Source organism: Anolis carolinensis, chromosome 4, assembly GCF_035594765.1.
Source record: "Anolis carolinensis isolate JA03-04 chromosome 4, rAnoCar3.1.pri, whole genome shotgun sequence".
Classification (NCBI taxonomy): Eukaryota; Metazoa; Chordata; class Lepidosauria; order Squamata; family Dactyloidae; genus Anolis; species Anolis carolinensis.
In genome coordinates, this window is record NC_085844.1 from 170,228,901 (window position 1) to 170,252,293 (window position 23,393).

The 23,393-nt window shown below is 39.3% G+C and overlaps 1 protein-coding gene across 1 annotated transcript in view; it reads right to left on the minus strand.

The window, feature by feature from the left end:
- Positions 1-1,351: 1,351 nt before the first annotated feature.
- The window catches only part of atg4c (autophagy related 4C cysteine peptidase), a 162,301-nt gene continuing 140,259 nt past the window's right edge, over positions 1,352-23,393 (minus strand). Inside the window, exons 11-12 of the transcript XR_010005397.1 lie at positions 4,882-15,168; positions 1,352-1,711 (exon numbers count right to left, since the gene is read on the minus strand). The gene's annotated coding sequence lies outside the window, so the exon portion shown is untranslated. The remainder of the gene's footprint in view (positions 1,712-4,881; positions 15,169-23,393) is intronic.

Genomic DNA, 23,393 nt, shown 5'->3' on the forward strand with positions numbered 1-23,393 from the left:
GTGTCTCAAGGTATTTATCAATGCTAAGGGGTAGTTACATTTATATGATTCTATAATTACAAATAGCCCTTTGAAGGCAATCCACAAGACTGATATGGCTTTAATTGAAAATGAGCTTGACAGCCCTGCATTAAGTATTATGTTTGAGAGCGATTGTACAGATTCCTACAACACAACATGGATCTTCCTTGATCTTCAGGTGAATGCCCCTAACTGAAATGTTCTATGCACACAAGATTAGCAGCAACCTCTTGAGTAGGTGGACAAACATAGTTGATTAGCACCACTTAAACAAATGCTGTCCTCCTGTAGAAAATGGTGCCTCTCTAGGAGTGAAGCTCTATCTAGAACTTAAAGCAGCCAATAATTGGACAGAGTCAGTAGTGGTTCTCAGAACAAATGGCACTATGAGAAATAACCCAGTGGTGCCTTAACTTAAAACACTAAATAGAAGAAAGGATGGTTCATAACTGAACTGATGGTTCCTGCCACAGCTTTAGATTGCCTAATATTGGTTTATCTGATGGGTTCATTGACTATGGTAGTGAATTGATCACATTTGCCTACTTTTGGAGTGTATATGCTTAGCATATTTGTAGATGGGCAATGTCTGTGAATTTGGTTAGAGAAAGGAACATGCAGGTCACAAACTTTAAAACAGTGGTTCTCAACCTGTGGGTCCCCAGATGTTTTGGTCTTCAACTCCCAGAAATCCTAAAAGCTGGTAAACTGGCAAGGATTTCTGGGAGTTGTGGGCCAAAACACCTGGGGACCAACAGGTTGAGAACCACTGCTTTAAAACATCAGGTACTGGTGGCTTGTAGCTTTTGCTCTTGGTTGCACAGTGAAGCCTCTGGAACTCTAAAGCTTTTTAGGCAAGATGCTGAGATGCTGCTTGAAAAATACATGTATAACAGGATTCACAAGTGAGTTTCCCAGTAATACATTGCATGTGCCTTAATTTAACAGTTTAGGAAAATCTCTCGAGTCTAATACAGGGGTCTCTCTAATTTACTTCCATGTTATTTCCATGGTTAAGTTTGTTCTACATCAATTTTGCTATATTTTCCTCATGAACAACATGTAAACATGATTATAGCAGTTAGAAAAGTGCAAATGTATGGAGAACAAATGCATTTATACATTTGGAGGCTGAGAATCAAATACATTTGCATCTAAATAAGAACCAAATGATTTTTTTATCCATAGCTTTGGTTGTAGGAGACCATAAATGGATGGCAGATGCTTAGGCTATATTTCAAAGGAAGGAAATTTCTAAACCATCTCTGATTACTCCTTGACTAAGAAAATTCTGTGAAATTAATGAAGTCACTGTAAGTTGACAGCCAACTTGATATTGCTTGCTTATTTATTTATCATGTCAAAAGTGAACTGAGGGTACAGTTGTAATGTATTTTAAAACACAAAGTTAAAAAAAACTTGGCATTATACTAAATGTCCTTTGTCCAGTAGCTGGCCTTTTGGAGTGGCTATCGTGTTGCTGTAAGAACGTCCTCCATTGTGCATGTGACAGGGCTCAGGCTGCATTGTAAAAGGTGGTCTGTGGTATGCTTTTCTCCACACTCGCATGTCGCGGATTCCACGTTGTAGCCCCATTTCTTAAGGTTGGCACTGCATTTCATGGTGCCAGAGCACAGCCTGTTCAGCATCTTCCAAGTCACCCAGTCTTCTGTGTCCCTCTTATTGTTTGCTAACAAGAGGAAAAAGAAAGGGCAAGTTTCTGTTATCATAAAAGCAATAGCAATGGCCATAACTCTAAAATCTGTTTAAATTCATTCAAGGGTATTGCCCCATTCCTGTGGACGTTTTTAAAAAGAGAAGAACTGACACCCTCTCATTCATACTATATTAAACATTCTTTTGAAAGATCCATTAAGTATCAAAATCTGCTTTCTCTGAGCCATGAAAGGTCTGCTATTTGAAGGGTGGTTCCTCTGAAGTCTTTATGGGCTTGCAGAAGTAGTGTAATACAGTCAACCCTTCACTTTTGCTGCAGTCAGGAGAAACAAGACCTCCACATAACTGGAAAAAATGCAAATAAAAATACAGTTTTTTAAACTTGAGAGAATCTCTCTCTAGGAATGTTTTGGTCTTCCAACATGACTCCGTGGTCAACATCTGACAGAAAATGACCAAAGAGCTTCTAGAAAGAACATTTTACTCAAATCTGTGAATACTTAAATCTGCAAAGTCAAACCTGTAAATGTGGAAGGCTGACTGTATTTATTTGTAGCTGAGAGAAGGGGGAGCATTACAAGGGCCTGTGTTTAACACTTATTAACAGCTGGAGATTACGAATGGCTGGCAGGGTATAGCTTAATTTCGTATGCATTTTAATGCATGATCCAAAGTAACCAAGTATGCAAAAGGTTGAATGCATTCATCACAAACAGTTCTGTTTTCTCTCCTTATACCAAAGAGAAATTACAAGATTACCACTGACCTTCCTCTCAATGAAGCCCTGTAATTATGGTCATTTGTTATACAACAGAGATGAACAGATGGGATTTACACAGAATAAAAATATTATTTAAGAGCTTTACTATTGATATGGGAAACACAATCCCATTTATTTTAATGCTACAACTGTTGGTAGTGCATTCTTTGTCAATTAACCCTATGAGCCTGAGACTGACAACATTATAATGAATATTGTATTCAAATCCATTTTCTCCATTGGTTGCAGATTCTGAAAGAAACCAAAATATTTATAGCTAAATGCTATAAACTGCACCTTGAAAGGACTGTAGTTCTGTTTTTCTTCCTGACTAACATCCTCAGTGACTCACACCCATTGTACTGAGAATATTTAAGAAAACAATTTCTATATAGAATTCTTTGCATAGACATTACGTACAAAATGTATTTTGCCAGACTTCCCTAACTTTGTCTTTTATCCGTTGAAGATGCTTAAAGGCTTCTCTCTTTTTGTGCAAAAAATGAAATGTGAATAATCTATTTTTTGAGAGAGAGATAGGAAAAATAGACACTTAAATCTTGTTTATCCCACTGGTTGTACTGTATGCTGATGTTATAAAGAAAACATGAAATAGATTCGATTGGCTCTTGATTGATTTAAGCGTGTGCATACACACACTCTCACACACATTATTCCTTGCTTTTCCTCTTTTGTATTCTATACATTTGCCCCAAGCTGTCATTATTCCATGCTCATCGACAGAAGAGTTATAGTTTGCAAAAACCTATCAGGTAGGCTGGACACCAGATAATTGAGGTGATGATCAGCACTAGCAAAAGACAATTGATAGTGAAAGTGTCAGAGACTGTACCTAAGTAGATCCGTACCCTCTTGTCTCCTTTAGCCTTTCTTTAGAATGGACAGAATATGGAATAACACGGACATGTCGGGTATGCATCAGCCGAAGACATGGCAGTGCATAATACTTCTTAGCAGAAATATGATGGGTGTATCTTTTGACACTGTAGCGGGTTATTAAGAGAAGCAGGAACCCTTATAAGATTACCCTGACCTTCACTGCATTTTGATTGAAAAGGAATCAGTGACACTTCTGAACAGTTTTACTCTACACGAACGGGGCAGGGCATCAAGCAAGAAAATCTTAAAAGGATATCTCGACAATTTACAACTTTTTTTCCGTGCGAAAGTTGTAAATGTTCATGATCAGGACCATAGGAATGATCCTACTTATAGGGGAATTTTTGCCAATTGCATGAGATTTAGAAAATGAGGAATTTTAGAAAATATGAGTTTGTGTTGGAACTCTGACAGAAAACAGAAACATGTATTGACAATATTTCTTTTTCTACTAAAGGGAAGGTAGAAAGGGTGAATATTTTTAAAGTAGGCTCAATTATTTTTATTGGAAATGTAATTTAAAAATATATTCCAGAAATTATAGCAGTTCCCTTTCAGGATTTTGTTTAAATATCTTTTTTTCTGTTTGCCTGTTCGGCTATCTTTTATTCTCTCCTTTTTCTCACTTCAGATACATGTCCTTCCAAACAACTCCTATTGTCTTGTTTATTTACTATACAATTTTTAATTAAGTGGATTGGATCAGCAGCTTTCAAATAACTCCAAAGATGCAGTCCTATGCAACCCTAGAAGTAAGCATTCTCTAATCCATATATTTCCAAGTAAAATTGCATAGATCTGCACTCTCGATTGATCTGTCATTAATATCTACATAAGACTGGACAATACTACTTAGTTTTCTGAAATATCTGCACATCCTTCTTAACAAAATATTATCAGAAAAATCCCAAAGTACACATTTGTAAAAACAGTGGCAATGTTGAGAAAATAATGTTGATTTCCTTTCAGATCACTAGAGCAATTCTAAACTTCATGCTGCTATATAGAGTCGATGGAGAATCAGTAGTTTGAGTTTTGGACTGCAACTCTGAAGACTAGGAATTGAATCTTCATTTGGCTGTGGAAACACACTGGGTGACTTTAATTTCTATCCCGCTTTTCTCCCGTAGGTGGGATTCACAGCGGTGTACAATATATAAAATTCATACAAATGCATCCGACCACAATACATAATCAGATTAAAACATCATATCCTAATATAAAAACCCAATTAACATATCAAATGAAACAAAAAAACTTGCAGTAAGCACAATTTACAGATATCAAAAACCTCCAGCCACTGAAGTTTTTTGTCAGGTATTATCAAACTATTTATCAGAGTGGCAGAGCCTATTATCATTTGTCTGGAAAGGCTTGGCTCCACAGAAAGGTTTTAATTTGCGAATGAAAGGCCAGTAAGGAGAGGGCCGATTGTTCCTCATTAGGGAGGGAGTTGTAGGCCAAAAACATCTGGAGACTCCAGGTTGAGAACCACTGTTTTAGAGTGTTGTCATATGCCTCACCTTTGTTCTTCTGTTTCATCTCCACTCTGCCTCACAGATGTCATGTTGTCAGCAAACTCAGGATCTTTGAACTTCTTGATAGAGGAAGAACAGTAGGATTTCTCTCCTATGGCTAGATAATAAGTTATTGTCTTATAATGGTTATTGGCCACATTATAAATATAAAATATGATAAGGTAGGGGCTTAATAACCAGAGTCGCCAAGTCAGGATTATCTCAGTCCCTGAGATTCCAGCACCAAAACCTAAACCTAGGATGATCCCATGTCATGTTCACCCTGGTGGTGATATTAAGTATATACATTAAGCATTGACTACAGTTGTACAGACTATGGGCTTCACCAAACTAACAACTGAGGGAGCTATATGTACACATACATTTTTCCTGTGCCAGGAGACAGACTATGGGCTTCACCAAACTAACAACTGAGGGAGCTATATGTACACATACATTTTTCCTGTGCCAGGAGAAAGTTAAGATGGATGAACCAATAGAAAGACAGATATTCAAGCCACTTTTCTCCCATTTGCTCTTAAAACTGGAGGCATCAAGTTCTCAGATTTAAGTCAAGCTCTGAGATCTGGGAATCCTATTGCTAATAATAATATATCATGGGCACTCAGCGAGGAAAGCTATCCCTTTCTTCTGCTTTGCCAGATACCATCTAGAGCAGTGATTCACAATCTATATGATGTGATATTTCCCCTCAATACCATGTATACTTGTATATAAATCAACCTCGTGTCATGGGCAGGTTTAGGGGCCAAAATTATGGATTTTTATATGACCTGTGGATAAGCTGAGGGAGCGCAAAGCACAAATGCCTCCTTGGCCCTGCCTACCACTACCATTTTCCCATCCAGGTATTCAAAAAGGTTGGATGCAGCACTGTGGTGGAGAGAGTAGAAGCGATCAGTGCTTCTTTTAGTTTCTGCCAGGACAGCCTAACTCTCACCTTTTACCACTCTTCTGAAGGGTAGGATTCGTTTTTATGAGAGTTAAGGTATAGGACTTCCATTGACCAGTAGGTAAGTCAGCCCAGGTTTTAGTTACCTCCTATCTTACAATCTCATAACTAATGAACAAGATGTCTGCCAAAATTTCCATTATAATTTGTAGACAATGCTTGCTTAAAATATCAGTTATTTCAACAAATAAAAAGTTCAGAGAATCTGATTCCTGCCACATTACATATACTGACTCTTCACTGTGGAATCCTGATGAAAATGCTAATAAGTCATTGGTTCATTATTGAAATGTCTGTTGTTAGTCAGTATGTATAACTATATCCACATGAATCAGCATAACAGAAATCATCTGCAATATAATTCCTTTCCTAGAATTCCCTCACAACTTTGAGAGACAGTGCCAGTTAATTTAATGTGGACTCTAGATTGATTTATAACTGATAAGTAGATATAATGATTGCCATCGGAATTATATTGAAATTATGGTGACATTGCTTCTCTCCCACAAGCCACTCCCCGTATGTACTATAATTCAAGTGTGGAATGACAATAACACTAGCTGTGAAATTTATGTCTATGATTATAAATTAAAGGGTTTTTTGCTGGACCAGCAGGAATGGCGTAAATTTGCAATTTCCAAACAGCTTTTATGGGATTGGATTGGGAATATTATCTATCATGTCTGAAGACAAAAGATGTAGCAAATGTGAAAGTTTGAAATATCCTGTCATATAACAGATCTTCTGTTATGGGATCATAAGAAACACTGTGAGTAAATTGATCCCATAATGCATTATTTCTTAAAGCAGCCGTGTCAGACTTTGATGTAAATGGAGGTAGAATAGGATGAGGTTAAGGAAAATGTCCCAAGGTGCTAAAAGAAAGAAGAAAAGATGTTAGCAAGAGTCTTACCTGGCAGGATTTGACAGGTAGGCTGGAGGTTGTGTACAGATAAAAGATGTTCATTGTAATCAATAGATGTATACTAGGCATACAATGCATATAGGGAATTTCACAGAATAGTCTCCTCCTGGTTATTTTTTTTCAACAAATCTGAATGTATTCATTTTCCTTTATTGTGTATATTTTAATGGTTTAATAAGACCCAAAACTATGAAGGGTTCAATTATTGCATTTGAAATGGCATCCCACAGGGTACCATTTGGATCCTGCTTTGACAATGGCTGTTAAATGGATGCTTTTTGGAGGTCTCTTGCATTGTGTGTACAAAACAAGAAAAACAAGTAACATGCAACTCTTCTCTGTGGCAGTATGCAAAAAAGGTGTGGAAGAAATCCATAAAGAATTTTTGTATTCTGAAACCAACCTTAAAAGATACTGGTCCTCCCTGACCTGTAATATAAACATTGGATTGTGATTCTGCAGGCCAGGGTTCAAATCCCCAATTCACCACAGACATCAAATGAGTGACCTTGGGCAAATCAAACTCTCAGCCTCAAATGGTAAACCCTCTCTGAACAAATCTTGGCATAGGTTCCCTCTAGACCAGTGGTTCCACTTTGACCAGGGTCCACTTTGACCGGGGACCACTTTGACCAAGGACCACTCTCCAACATTAGTACCAACTTTAGATTCGGTTTGGTTATTTGGGGTGTTGTTTCAGAAAATTGCATTGGGTAGACCACATCAGTTCTAGTTTCTGATACAGAACTTTTGCCATCCAGTAGTCACTAGCTGCTCACCCTATTTAATAATCTAGATCTGATATGGTCCATCCAATGCAATAGTCAGCTCTGCAGAAAGGAGTGAAATAAATAAATAAATAAATAAATAAAGAGGAAGGAGAGGAAGGAAGGAGGTTTGCGGACTGGATTTTCGTTCCCGCAGCCCACTGCTGGGCCATGGTCCATAGGGTGAGAACCACTACTTTAGACTCTCCATAAGTTGGAAGTATTTATTGTTACAAAATCTCCCCATGCTACTAATTTTGCCATACGTAAGCCTCTTTTTGGACTGTCTGAGACTCAGAATATTTTTTTAATGAAAAATAAACCAAAGGTCTCTCCTAGGTGCAAAATAGCCCAAGAGAAAGAAGGAACAAGGTGAAATTGTTCAAGATGCCCTATAGGATAATTTTTCACAAACAACAAGTTTACAAAAGGAGTTGAAGATGAAGTAGTTGGGTCCAGTTTTCCAATGTCCTGAGTGAGCAATTAGAGCCCCAGAACCCCTGGTAGTTTCTGTCCTCTGGCTCAACTGAAACCATGTTATTTGTATATGTCTACCAAAATAAAGACCCGGCATAGAGTAGCAGTCTGACTGTTGGTCACCTCTAGGGTGACCTTGTACAAGTCGGACTCTCTCAGCCTCAAAGAAAGGCAATAGCAAACACCCTCTGAACAAAACTTGTTAAAAATACTCAGTGATAGGATCACCTTATGACCACAATAACTTGAAAATCACTTCTAAACAAACAACAAGCATCAGTTGGGTTCATATGAAAACATGTCCTCTCAGTGCACAAAAAGTCAAGCATTCCCCAAAAAGGAAAATAGCTGCCACTTCTATGTCATCCACTTCTTAAAATGAAGAGTTATTTATCAAACTGCAGCAACATTGGGTATCTTGAAAATGAGGGGAAAAGTTAGTGTCATCACACCACATTCATAAGAGTGTGGGGGCACAGAATCCCTGCAAAAGTTGGAAAACTGCAAATGCTTATAGGCCCCCCAAACCATAAGGATTAGTGCTGAAGATAATATTTAATACAAAAAGTACATATATTTTATGCATTTATGGCTTACTCAATTGTCTGGACTGCAGATGGATGACACAAATACACATTAAAGACTGTAGAGGGTAAGCTTTTAGTATATGCAGCTTGGACCCACCCACCTATTCGCTGATGGAAATGTGATCATTGTTCTCTATAATATCTCTGTCATCCTACTGACCTTAATCAGACATGATAAAGGAGAAGAAGAAAAAAAACCCTCTACTGCCTTTGAGCCTGCAATTGCAGGAGAATGATGTGAATTTGCACAGGAAATGCGTAAAGATTAGTCCTAGGACAATGAGAGAAAGAAGTGAAATTAAATTAGCTATTACAAGAGACCTTGTGTGGGCATATCTGTATAAAGAGCAGTGCAGGTGTCAATGCTTAATGTTAAAAAGGCATCAAAGCCTCTAACGGGGGGGGACGGGGACGGGGGGGGGGATTAAAGGCATTCTTAGGTTTTGATACATGCTGGATGGCTACCTTGAAGGAATCTCATCAGTGTCTGACTGAGTTGCAGGCATTCTGTGAAATGTAATGGTGACAATTATTTCAGTCTTGACCAGGCAATCTCAACTTGTTTGTGACTTTTTCAGTGTCCAATGAGGTATTGGCTATAATGATCAGGAAATCCTAGAACTTGTAGGCCAAACATTTCCAAAATCTGTTTATAGTAGTTGTTGTCGTGTGTCTTGTAGTAATTTCCAACCTATAGTGAAACATCCAATAACTGGATACCACTTTAAAGCAGAAGGCCATATTCGATAGTCATGTATACATTAATTCTGAAGCAAAGTGGGAAGAAAATCTATTTTAAATCTGCATTAATATTTTATAGGCTTTTCCTTTTGTCATAAACAGTTTGTAACCACACATCTATCATCATCAACCAAACATCATGTAAAACCTTTCATTCAATAATCCAATTGATATCAGGCTAATATATTCAGTAGCAACAGTTCTCAAATGGGCCATTTTATAACCTAGGCAAAGGTTAATCATCCTTAGCTTCTTAAGTGTGATCCAACAATACTGCAGTTACTGACACATTTGAAACAGTACCAGGTTTTATGGTTAATTATAGGATCATGTCATTACTAATATTCAAGGAAATGTCAAGAAATGCAATGCTTAAGGTCCCAGATTATTTTTGGTTGGCTAGTTTTTCCAACAGTGACTTAGTTGGTGTTGTAATGTGTCTTTAGGTCAGTCCTAGTTATGATGAACCAGAGGTTGTCATTACCTTCCTCTGAGACTGAGAAAGGTTGACCTGTCGAGGGTCACCCACCAGGGTTGGCATGTTGGGTAGGAGTTGGGTCTTAGTCCAAAATGAAAACCACTACAACACAATGGCTCTCAACTGAGCATAATAATAACAAAATCTGTGTTATGGGTGGAATTTTGATTATGTTAGATCTAATCTACAGGGAATACTCTAAACCACTAACACAGTTCTGGTGTAAATATTCACATTTTGTTTGCCCATGTCATTAATTTTTGATATATCTGTGTGATTTTTTGTAATGTTCTTGTACAGGCACCTTTTCTTTTCCCTATATTACTCGTCAGTTACTCATTCCTAATTCATAATTAGGTGAACCTAGGATCATGGAAATAAACTCATGTATAGGTTGACCTCATGTATAAATCAAGGGCAGATTTTGATGGCCAAATTTTGGATTTTGAAATGATCCATGGTTAAACCAAGAGTCACTCCACAAAGAGGAGATTGTACCAGTATTGCCTTAGGGCAGTGGTTCTCAACCTGTGGGTCCCCAGATATTTTGGTCTTCAACTCCCAGAAATCCAAGCAGCTGGTAAACTGGCAGAGATTTCTGGGAGTTGTAGGCCAAAACAGCTGGGGACCCAGAGGTTGGGAACCACTGTGTTAGGGGGTCAACCATCCTTGACCACCTCCATCCCATTTTCCTTTCTCTACTCTACCCAGGTGGTTCCATTGTAGATAAAATTCAAGGTATAGTATTAACTCTTATTTCAAAAAGGAGCCATCTCCTTCTCTGAATAGAATTATATTAGTCTATGAATCAGTTGACCCAGGTTTTTTGGATCAATTCGTTGACTAAAATTTCTAGACTTATACATGAGTATAATACAGTACATATGCTTGTCACTCTCTGCATACACTTGACTTAATGGTCCATTTGAAAACCCTTGCAGTTATTCTGAAGAAAAGTGTGGGTGTTAGATGAGGTCTTCCATAACCATCAGAATCATCCAGCAAAATTATAAAAAGCTGATAGTGTCAACAAATTGGCTACTGGACTTTACCAACAAACTGGTGACACAGCAAAATGTAATCTTCTTTATCCCTCTTGAGAACCTCTTGTCTTTAGTCTATCCTCACATAGACAAAAAGTTTTTTGTCTCACTGAACCTTTTTATTGACCATAGCTGTCACCCTTGCTCTGACCAATGACCTTATCTGAATATTCAAATGTATTGCAGATCAAAAGTTCAAATGATTTTTTTACCCTCTAAAAGACCTGTTTTTGTAGTGAGCTGATTATAAATGACAATATTATAAGGAGTGTAATTGAGATTCTACAAACAATTTGTACCTTGGAACTACAGGCCTAATGTATGTAGAATGCTCATGAAATTTCATTTGTGTGTATATGAAATTTAAAGGAAGTTATAATTAAAAATACAGATACAGAAATAGGTTCAATTCAGATATTCTCTTTTAGCATTAACAAAAGGTTTTAGGATTAACTAAAATCATGAGGAATAACGGTCTCTTGTGTGTCACTTCCAACTTAGAGGAATCCTAAGACAAACTTATCACATGGCATTTTAGTCAAAAGTGTTTTGCATTTGCCTTCCTCTGAGGCTGAAAGAATATGACTTGTTCAAAGATCACCCAGTTGGTTTCTGAGACAGTGGGGACTTAAACCCTAATATTCCCATTGGCAGATGGGAGACTGCCAATGAATTCCAGGTGTTGCATGATGTATTTCGGAGGAAGGAATGGCCCAAATCACCTCCGATTATTCATTGCCTAATACAACCCATTGAAATTCATGGGGTTACAACAAGTTGACAGGCAACTTGAAGAGGCATAGACACAGACAAAAATGTGATGAACATGTTGCTCCTTTGTTAGAGCATTGTCATATGAGCAGGACTCTGGAAAATTGTGTTTCACATGGACAAAGCAACTATAGAAGGAGCTGGGTTTCAAGCATTTATCACAGATTTATTTACTTGAAAAGAGAATTCCTGATAGACTTTAGGAATAAACCTGGCCTGGGTATAAGCAACAATTAGCTTCATATTCATTGTCAACATCCAAAAATTACATGATGCATACATTTCTGAGTTTATGAAAGGCCCACATTCCAAAATACAGGGTTGTTTTCGTCTGCATTTTGTTTGCACCTTTTTCAATCTATTTTGAAGGAAAAGTTTTCCAACTCTCAAATACGGGACACCTTTATAATAAAGGGCACCTGGTGATCTTACTTCTAACTGAATTCATTGATAGTATAGTTTTTTAACCCTTAGCTATCTAAGTGAGCGATGTTTCAAGGTGATCCAATATACTCACATCCTGGACTTTGCAGTGTCAACAAAGGAAACAGTTAAACCATGGAAATAAAAAAGCAGCAATTTCTCATGTTAAAGGTATTCTGGCCTTATAAAATCCAGACTACTCAGCTTTGTGTCTCAATTTTGTCTACAGTGGGATAAACAGTTACATCTTTCTTTCTCATCAGTTCTCTCCAAAAGAGTTTTATGGAGTTGTAGATATTAATATCCGTCAAGCTTTTTCTGAGCCTTGCAAGGAAAGCGCTGTAGATTAGAAGAGTAAAGAACGATGGCCATTTGTGATTGCTGCTGTATGCTTTCTGAATGCCAACATAAATAAAGAGGGAAATAATAAAATGAATAAAACACACAACTTCATTTTAGTTCCATTTGAAAAGAGAGTGTATGAAATGCAGAGTTCTGTTCTCTAGGTAGTGATCTCCATGCATACTATAGTGTTTGTCCTGTAGTTCATTGCTTTTTTTAAGAAAAAAGAGTCATGAAAAGTCTTGATTTAGTTGACATTTAATGTAGTTTTTTGATATAACTTCTGTGATATAATCAGATGCCATGGGGATCGATGAGGAAACTTAAAGAGCACTAAAAGCTTTAGCTATTGTTCTTCCTGCTTTGTGATTGGTTTTCTGGGTATACAATCCCCCACCACAACACCCCACGATCCCAAGTCACATACACTGATGTATTTATTATTACCCATTAGGCCATAGTGCAGTCCAATATCGTCCCATTCTAACCACCTGGCAGCCAATAGGAGATCAAGAAAGACAGAAAGACCTAGTAGCAATAAAGAATGTGGTCATATAAATCAAGTTCCATTTTTATATAGGTGAAAGCAGTAATGCACAACCCATAGGCAAGCATATTAATGCTTGCTATCTGTAAATGAAAAATCACGTACAGAAACATTCTCCTTACTGTTATTCCAACACATTATTTCCCCCTTTCTTTTCTTTTATTACATTCTGGTCCATTTTTAAACTCTTTCTCCCACCCTCCCTTTCCCCTTCACCACCTGTCAAAAATCATCTTTCTATTGAGGTAATTGTGTTTTGCCTCATAAATGTATTCTTTCACCCAGATGGATAAACTATTGCATAATTTCACATCTTCTTAATGAACAAAACAGCCCAAATGATAAGGCCACATATTTTATGGCTCCACTCATTCCAATTTTTGAAAAATGGTGTCAGGGAATATATTATAATTCTGCCCCCAGTTTTGGGGGCACAGGAAGGATAGATTTCAACATGCCTTCATTTCATAATAAAATAGTATGCCACTGCAATGTGATGAGACTTTTCAAAATATTTATAAAACATTCACTGCTTAGGAAATATATGTGAATGGGTGACTATATATATATATATATATATATATATATATATATATATATACACTAATTGTGCAGAAAAGAAAAACAGTTGAGGATCAATATCACGTTTGCTCGGTGTCCTACTAATTAATTGGTTGTAACTCAAGGAATAATATCTACAGCAAGCAATTGTTTGCTTCTGTGTTTTGTAAATTAGATTATGAATCATTTACCTGGATTCATTGGTTTGCAGTACAAAGATATAAGCTGCATTCCTATGCTCCCTGGGAAGCATTAGGAAAAGTTACATTTTGGTCTATGGCTTCCTGAATATGCCAGCTGGTGTGGCCAGTGGGAATCTGAGAGTTACAGACATAAGTAATTTCCCATGTACTTCCAGTGGAGTAGAAGAAATTCTGATGTTCCCCTTTAAGAGCCAGATGTTATCACCTACAAAGCCCTAAACGGTTTGGGACCCACCTACCTTAGAGACCGCATCTCCCTTTATGAACCCACACGTTCTCTTCGCTCGTCGGGGGAGGCCCTTCTCTCGCTCCCACCACCCTCACAGTCGCGGTTGGTGGGGACGAGAGAGAGGGCCTTCTCCGTCGTGGCCCCCCGGCTTTGGAACTCGCTCCCTAGAGAGATCAGGCAGGCCCCTACCCTCCTCTCCTTCCGGAAGAGCTTAAAAACCTGGCTCTTCCAAAAGGCCTTCGATGTTTAGTTGTTGCTGGATTGATCTATCTGTCCATTCCATAATAGTCCCATTGTTGTTGTCTTGCCATTTTATACCGCACTTTATTGTCCATTCAACTGTGAAATTTCCTTTTCCCATTTCGTAACACTCTGCACTTTGCCTGGGATCTACGAATTAGTCTTCTGTTTTTAACACTGTATCCTGCTTGTTGATTTTAATGATTGTTTTTATTGATGTTGATGTTTTTTACTGGGATAATTGTTTTATTGCTTTGTTACTGTTATTTGTTTGTTTTATCGGGCCAGGCCCCATGTAAGCCGCCCCGAGTCCCTTCGGGGAGATGGGGCGGGGTATAAAAATAAAGTTATTATATTATTATTATTATTATTATTATTATTATTATTATTATTATTATTATTATGAGAGAATTTTGTATCCAAGGCCCCTTTAGCCCGTGGTTGCTGGTTCTTTTAGTGTCCATGGAGCAGCAAATTTGCTTGAGATTTTAGCTTGATTTTTTAAAAAGATATCCATAGTACTGAACTCTACCTCCAAAATCAGTTTGGCACCCTGCATTACTGCTTTAAAGTTTAGGAGTAAAACCTGGAGTGAATTAACTTCCCCTTGATGGCTTGTCACCTTGTCATGGTGAGGGGCTTTGCATGTTCCAATGAACCTGTGGGCGTAACCACTGGAGTCATGCACTCACAGGGTGGAGGGTGCAAGGGAGGTTCCAGACCGAGCACAATCCAAAGACCTCAACAGCACATCAGGCGGAAGATAACATGGTATATGTTACCATGGCTGTGAAGGTGTATGAAGGCTGCAAAAGATTGAGAAGCTACTGTCATTGTGTGAACCATGCCACTGGTTGGGACCCTCACTCTGCGAAGACTGTGCGTTGATCAGCTGTGCACCGACCTCCACACATTAAAAAAAAAATCATGCATAGGGATCTTCCAAGAACTTGAAAGGCCATCATACTTGGACAATGAGGGATCGCCTAAGGAGAAAGAAGAATTAGAGAAGACAGAGAGCAAACACACTGAAAGAAAGAGTATTATTAACAAATTAGGAGAGGTTTGTATTAAAAAAACCCTCATCCTCAACTATATCTTCAAACAAACTATTCAAAAGCAGAGGAAGTCAAGAAACATGAAATGAGGGGGGGGGGGATGCTGATCAATGGAAAGATATCTTAGACTATGTGCTCTTCTTGACCAATAACAATAATAATAAACTTTATTTATATTCTGCCCTATTTCCCCGAGAGGACTCAGGGTGCTAAAACAGCACTAAATAGCACTAAACACAGTCTCAATATTTATTCTAACAAAGCATTAGTTTAATGCCTTTTCTTGAACTTGAGCCTTTTTGTGTATCATCATCATCATCATCATCATCATCATCATCTTACTGTTATTTGTATTTGTTCTTGAATTTCAAATTAACACTTTAAAAAATCAACATGCTAAAATTACATAGCGTGAAAGCCATCTGAATTATAAGGGAACTATCCAAGGTGCTAAACACTACCATCAAAATAAATTCGGTATCCAAGAGCAGGGCTTCTTAAATGTTGTCATTCACAATCCCTTTCTGACCAATAAAAGTTTAAATAACCCCAGGTATATAGGTATATAAAATAGGTATAAAAATCAAACATTTGCAGGACTTGCTAAACAGGCTGATTTTCCTCTTATGAAGTTCAGCTGAAGCATCTTCTGCAGAGTCCACAGCAAACACTGCAGAACAGATTTGTGTGTAATAATAATAATAATAATAATAATAATAATAATAATAATAATAATAATAATAATTTATTTATATATATATATTTATTTATTTATATTTATTTATATTATTTATTTATATATCTCCCAGAAGGGACTCAGGACAGTTTCCAATCATAAAAACAACAAGTACATTACATAACCACATAAAACTTAATATTAAAATAAGATAAAAAAAACTATACAATTAGATAATACAATAAATAACACTTACAACAACCTTGATCAGGGGGATGGGGACTATAAACCAAATATATTAACATAAAACATTTCGGAGTAGAAGTGTCTTGTACAGTATTTTCTGGTCCAGAGATCGGCGGTGTACCAGAGTGACTACTCAAAAACCTGCCGAAACCACCAGGTCTTCAACTCCTTACGGAAAATGTTCAAGGTAGCGGATTGTCTAATCTCCTTTGGAAGTGCATTCCAGAGTTGGGGGGCCACTGCCGAGAAGGCTCGCTCCCTCTTCCCCACCAACAGCACTTGAGACGGAGGTGGGAGCGAGAGGAGGGCCTCCCCGGCCAATCTCAAGACCCACACTAGTTCATAGGAGGAGATGCGATCGCAGAGATAGACAGGGCCTGAGCCGTATAGGGCTTTATAGGTCAATACCTGCACCTTGAATTGGGACCGGCAGTTTATCGGCAGCCAGTGGAGCTGCTTTAATAGAGGCGTTGTGTGCTCCCTATTACCAGTCTATGTCTAAAACAGCCATTTTTACTGTTGCCAATTTTTTCAGGATTCCAGTGTTGAGCTAAGGGGACCTCATCTGAGGTCATGTCCCACATTTTAAGAAGCAGTGCCCTAGAGAATTCCTTTAAAGTTTAAACCTACAGCAGATTTACAACTTCACTGATATGACAGCTACCAGGCAATATTAACTGGTCTACTGTATTGATCTTGAATATCGCTATTTCCAGCATATGAGTCTGAACAATTTCAGAATTCCAGCTCTTATTAAAATTGAATCCATTCCAAAACAGAAGCTCTTGTACTCCAAACCAAAAGATACGTTTCATTTTGTTCTAGAGCAATGACTTCCAAACACTGGTCCTCCATTTGATTTGGATTTCAACTCTTAGAAGCCCCGGCCAGTTTGTCCAGTGGTCAGGAATTCTGGGAGCTGAAGCTGAAAATAGTGGAGGTTCAAAGTTTGGTAACCACTGTTTTAGAGTAAATGTTATGAAGATGCAGGAAGAAACAGGCAGAGGAAAGTACTTCTTCTTTTTACCTACCTCATATGGCCATCTCTACCATAATAAAGATTAAGGCAGTCATCTCAGGCTGCAAATGCTGGAAGTGCCAGCAAGATATTCAAGGAGTGATTTTTGCCATGCCATGCACAAATACACAAACCTTGCAGCTTTCTTTTCCATTACTAGAGTTGAAAAAAATAATCTCCTTGTGCAATAGATATCATGGAAAAGGGTCTAACCTTATTCACTGCCTCAGGCAATGGCTTGGATAGCCCTGCATGTCCCACCATATGGCTTCTTCATAATCTGATATTATAATGCCTTCACAATCTGATGCTACAATGTGAAATTTGAAATGGAAAATGCTTTAGTCCCATCACCGAGAAAGTGAGGAGGTGTAAGTTAAATAAATAAAAACCCAAGGCATCAATAACAACATTATCACAGGAGACTTGTAATCTGTCACAAATGGAAAATCACCATTGTATGATGTTGTCCAGAACCTACTGCAAACCAATTTGAAGCAATTGTTTTTAGAAAATAGGGAAAACCTGTTTTGGGACTGCTGTACATGCATTCACCAAGTCTTCATAAGTGTTTTCAGCCATGCAGTAATCTCAAGATGCTTTTGCAGTGACTTTGGGGTCAGTGACATCTATTGTGTCACTAAACATGGTTTCAAAGTCAAAACTATACCTCCCTTTTGCAGAATACACAACATAAGAAAATGATTTTAACTGCAAAATGCTTCTGTATTTTTAATTAATGTTCTAATGTTCATAAGGACAATGCTTTGATGCATTGAAAACACAGAAGTACGGCGCTTTGAATCTCTCATGAGATTGTGAACTCTAAGAGTTGTGTGCAAATCTCACACAAAAAAACCATGGTTGTGGTAGGGTAAATGTGCTTTGAGCTTACTCAAAGAACTTCCTCAAAGGCTTGGTGAAATAACAATAGGGACTAGCTAGGCATACTCCATTCTTAAGCAAGTTGGATTTGCAATGCCAAAATCCATGTGATAACATCCTGAGATCTCCAGAAGTAAAACATGCAAGAATCAGGTGAGGAATAAACTTACTACAATGCCTATGTCATTCTTTGACTGATTAACATTATTTATATTCTATTCATGTCCTTGATTTTAAGATTGGGAGAGCACATCCTTATTCTCCAGTGTTTATTTAAATTACAATATTCATTTCCATGGAGAAAAAGTAGAAAAGCATAGGAGAAAAACAGCTTGTTTCATAATGTTGTTTATGACAAATGAAAGACTATATGGTTAAATGGACCCAAACTATGGGTATAAAAATTCAGCTGGAGCAATTGGAGAAAGTTTGGGCAAGAAATTGGAGTTTACCTTGAGTAACGATTTGAAAGAAAACAATTATATCTTGATATATAAGTACATAATGCAAGGGAGACTTTCCAAGATGTATAAAGGTAGTTATGAAATGTAGAAAGATGCTGAGTGATCTTGCAAAATGGCCCAGAAATATTGGGCTCTAATGCATATGATGCTGGAAGACATTAGGGTTAAATTATGATGAAACCAGACTTTTCTTTGTTGAGAATGCTGTATGATCAATAAAAAAGAAAACATGGAAAATTGCTACAATATAGGATAACTGCGGTAAGAATAATCTATGCACAGAGATGGAAGGAATCAGTTATCCCAGTGAAAGAAGAATGGCATATGAAGAACTGCAAATGAGCTGAGATTGATGATGCTTCAAGAAAGATTGGGACTTGTTTATTATATTTTTACAACAACAATTGGGGGCAAAGTTCAACTGTTGGATTTGTGAATTAGAGGAATGTTCTTAAAAGTAAAACTGTGGTTATATAGCATTAAAGGGAGTAGGATAATGGAATAAAAATCAATTTGTCAATGAGTGTGAGGTTCAAGAATAACGTAGTTTCTGTAGTTGTGTGTCTAATATGTTTATATTAGTGTAGCTATGTCTAAAGTAAGGGTTTCTTTTAGATTTTGCTTTGTAAGATGTAGCATCATAGAATCATAGAATCATAAAGTTGGAAGAGACCTCACGGGCCATTCAGTCCAACCCTCTGCCAAGAAGCAAGAAAATTGCATTCAAAGCACCCTCGACAGATGGTCATTTAGCCTCTGCTTAAAAGACTCCGAAGAAGGAGCCTCCATCACACTCTGGGCAGAGAGTTCTACTGCTGAACAGCTCTCACCGTGTGATGACTCATGGGCCTTGTAGTCCTGTTCCTAGTACTATTGTGGCAGACGAAGAGGAAAACATGGGATTTTCGCCGGTTCAGCAAGAGCCGGAGCCTCTTCACCTGCAGGATGTTGACGTTTGCCCTCAAGAATTCAGCCAAACAGGCCTTGGGCAGAACTCCCCCCCCGTTTTCCAGGAGGGAAAATTATACTAGAGATAGGGGAGTCAGGAAGGCTAATCGCAGAAGCCTGAGAATCGCTGCCAAACAAATGGCTGATTAGGTCTGCTTCCCTTGGGAAATTCTAAGGAGTCATGCATCTGGACAGAGTTGGGTTTCGCTTCTCGTTCTCTAGGGAAAGAGTTCTGTTGGCGGGGAAACGAGACCCAATATAGGTGTTTGGCGCAAGGGAGACTTTGCGGAGTCAATTGATCAGCTTGAGGAGAGAGATCGTGTGTGGACTTCGTAATCCCAGTTCCTTGCTTCCCGGATCAAGTTTCAAGCCTTGCCTTGTCTCACGTTTTTACCATGGACTATGTTTCATGCTTCATGTTCATCTTGCCTCCAGTCAAGGATCTAGTCGAGAATCAAGTTTATTCCAGCCTTGTTGTCAAGCTTCATTGGACTTTAAAGACTCTGTTATTTCCCCACACTATTGCTTGGCAAAGTGTGTGTTTCGGTCAAGTGGATTAAAACTTTGAACTCTAATATCTTATATTGGACAATACATTTCTGGACTATATTTGACCTTATCTGAAAGGTCTGCTTCTGAACTATATTCTTCACTTGTTTTTATTGATTTTATATATTTCTTTAATAAAGATATTAGATAGAGACTGGCCTCTGTGTAAGGTTATTGGTGCTCTGCAGCCAGGGTCCTGACAGTTTGACTCCGCCACCTTAAGCACCAAACAACCTAAGGCCAGAATGTCTACAGGAACTGGAGCGGAGGCTCAACCAGCCAGTTACACCATTTCCCAAGATGAATTCAATCAAATTCGAGACACACTCCGAACGCAGGAGGGAGAAATACGGGGCTTGAAGGAACGCGGAGCCCGTCTCCCTGCCCTAGCGCTACCAACCAAGTTTTCTGGAGAAGCCTCCAAGGTTCATGTTTTCCGTCGCCAGTGCCAGGCGTACTTAGAAGCTCGCCAAGCCGAGTTTTCCCAAGAAGATGTCAAAGTGGCATGGATCTACAGTCTCTTAGATGGACCTGCGGCCACTTGGGCGACGGCGCTATATGATGCGGGTTCCACGCATCTAAGTACCGCGCAAAATTTCTTGAACCACCTTAGAAAGACCTGGGGGATCGAGGACGACGAGGAGGCGGCCGGCCATAAACTCCGGCGTCTCTTCCAAGGGGACAGGCCGTTGTCCCGGTACATAGCCGAGTTCCGGGTGCTGGATCAGAGCACCGGCTGGAACGATATAGCCCTTAGAGGACAGTTTCGCGAGGGCCTCAACATCGAGATGCAAGAAGAAATCTCTAAGGTGGATCCCCCAGGGACTCTTGAGAGACTCATCAACCAGTGTTTACGAGCCGAAGTCCTGCTTGCCAACAAAAAACAGTGGCTCTGGGGCCAGAGTGGAAGAGCCGGAGTGAAACCTCCCGCTTCTGCCAGTGTTCAGCCACGTCCAGTATGGAGGTCCCCACCGCCAGCCCCAAACCCCATGGGAAGCGAGGAGGAGCCGATGCAGTTGGGCAATGTGCACCCCCGACTAGATGTTGCCGAAAAGGCCCGCCGCCAACGTTTGAATCTGTGTTGGTACTGCGGGAATGGGGGCCACTTTGCCAGAGAATGTCCAGCCAAAAAGAAGCCCGCCGCCCGCCTGGCGGCGGCATCCTCCGCGGAGGTGGAGGCAGCCGAGGCGGCTGGAGCAAAGCCGGCGGGGGAAGCCAGCGACCGGGCGTAGAGAGGCTCGCCAACCCGGTCAAAAACCCCACTCAAGAGCCGCAAACCGGGGTCCTATTCCTCCTGGTGGTCACGCTGTGGTCAGCGAAAAAAGGACCCGTCATGATCCATGCCATGATAGACTCAGGGGCAACAAACAATTTCATCGATAGAGAGTATGCTGACTCTCTGGGATTACAATATCATGATTTCAAGAATGCCCGGGTGGAAAATTATACTAGAGATAGGGGAGTCAGGGAGGCTAATCGCAGAAGCCTGAGAATCGCTGCCAAACAAATGGCTGATTAGGTCTGCTTCCCTTGGGAAATTCTAAGGAGTCATGCATCTGGACAGAGTTGGGTTTCGCTTCTCGTTCATTAGGGAAAGAGTGCTGTTGGCGGGAAAACGAGACCCAATATAGGTGTTTGGCGCAAGGGAGACTTTGCGGAGTCAATTGATCAGCTTGAGGAGAGAGATCATGTGTGGACTTCGTAATCCCAGTTCCTTGCTTCCCGGATCAAGTTTCAAGCCTTGCCTTGTCTCACGTTTTTACCACGGACTATGTTTCATGCTTCATGTTCATCTTGCTTCCAGTCAAGGATCTAGTCGAGAATCAAGTTTATTCCAGCCTTGTTGTCAAGCTTCATTGGACTTTAAAGACTCTGTTATTTCCCCACACTATTGCCTGGCAAAGTGTGTTTCGGTCAAGTGGATTAAAACTTTGAACTCTAATATCTTATATTGGATAATACATTTCTGGACTATATTTGACCTTATCTGAAAGGTCTGCTTCTGAACTATATTCTTCACTTGTTTTTATTGATTTTATATATTTCTTTAATAAAGATATTAGATAGAGACTGGCCTCTGTGTAAGGTTATTGGTGCTCTGCAGCCAGGGTCCTGACACACCGTGAGGAAGTTCTTCCTAATGTTCAGGTGGAATCTCCTTTCCTGTAATTTGAAACTATTGTCCTAGTCTCCAGGGCAGCAGAAAACAAACTTGTTCCCTCCTCCCTATTACTTCCCCTCACATATTTATACATGGCCCTGATCATGTCTCCTCTCAGCCTTCTCTTCTGCAGGCTAAACATGCTCAGCTCTTTAAGCCACTCCTCATAGGGCTTGTTCTCCAGACCCTTGATCATTTTAGTCGCCCTCCTCTGGACACATTCCAGCTTGTCAACATCTCCCTTCAGCTGTGGTGCCCAGAATAGAACACGGTATTCCAGGTGTGGTCTGACCAAGGCAGAATAGAGCAGTAGCATGACTTCCTTGGATCTAGACACTAGACTCCTATTGATGCAGGCCAAAGTTCCATTGGCTTTTTGCCACCACATCACATTGTTGGCTCATGTGTCACTTGTTCATGAGGACGCCAAGATCTCTTTCACACGTACTGCTGTCGAGCCAGGTATCCCCCATTCTGTATCTTTGCATTTCATTTCATTTCATAGTTGTTTAGTATTATGTATTCGAGAAATCTGTTTTCTTTGTATTGTCTTTTCTTCTTTTCTTTTTTAAACTTCTAAATAAAATTAGTCTGAAAAAAAGGGGGGGAAGCTGTGTGGAGACCATTTGAAGCAGAAAAAGAACCAGTGAAAAACAGAAATGAAGTGCCCAGAACTTTCTCCTGTCCCTCTGCCTGGGGTATAGCTCTGCATGGGGTCGCAGCCTACTGGTAAAAACTATCACCTTTGTGTCAACTGGGGTTTATTTTGAAGAGAGGTTCAGAAGGATATCATGGAGGACAATCATCTCAGATAAGTTACGCTGTAAGAAAAAACATCAGTAAAACCTCAAGACATAGCAAAATGTTTGAAAGTTACTGACTTAATGCATATATTTCAAAGTCAAATTGTAGGAAGAAATTGACGCAAATCTCAAAGGAAAAAAAAACCCTAAATATGCCCCATGTATTCAAGGTTAGGCTGCATACTCTGACACCTTTACAAAGCAGCTGCAAAAATTAATGTATGCCATCCCAACGCAACTTAGAATTCCACAGTGTACACTATTAAAAGGGCGAACCGCAGTTCATAGTGAAGCAGAGCTTGATGAATGAGGATTAGGCCGTGTTAATTCTCTAATTTGTGTGTGTGTGTTTTTTACTACTCTCAGAGGTGCTCAAGGGTTAAACCATCCCACCATGCCTCAC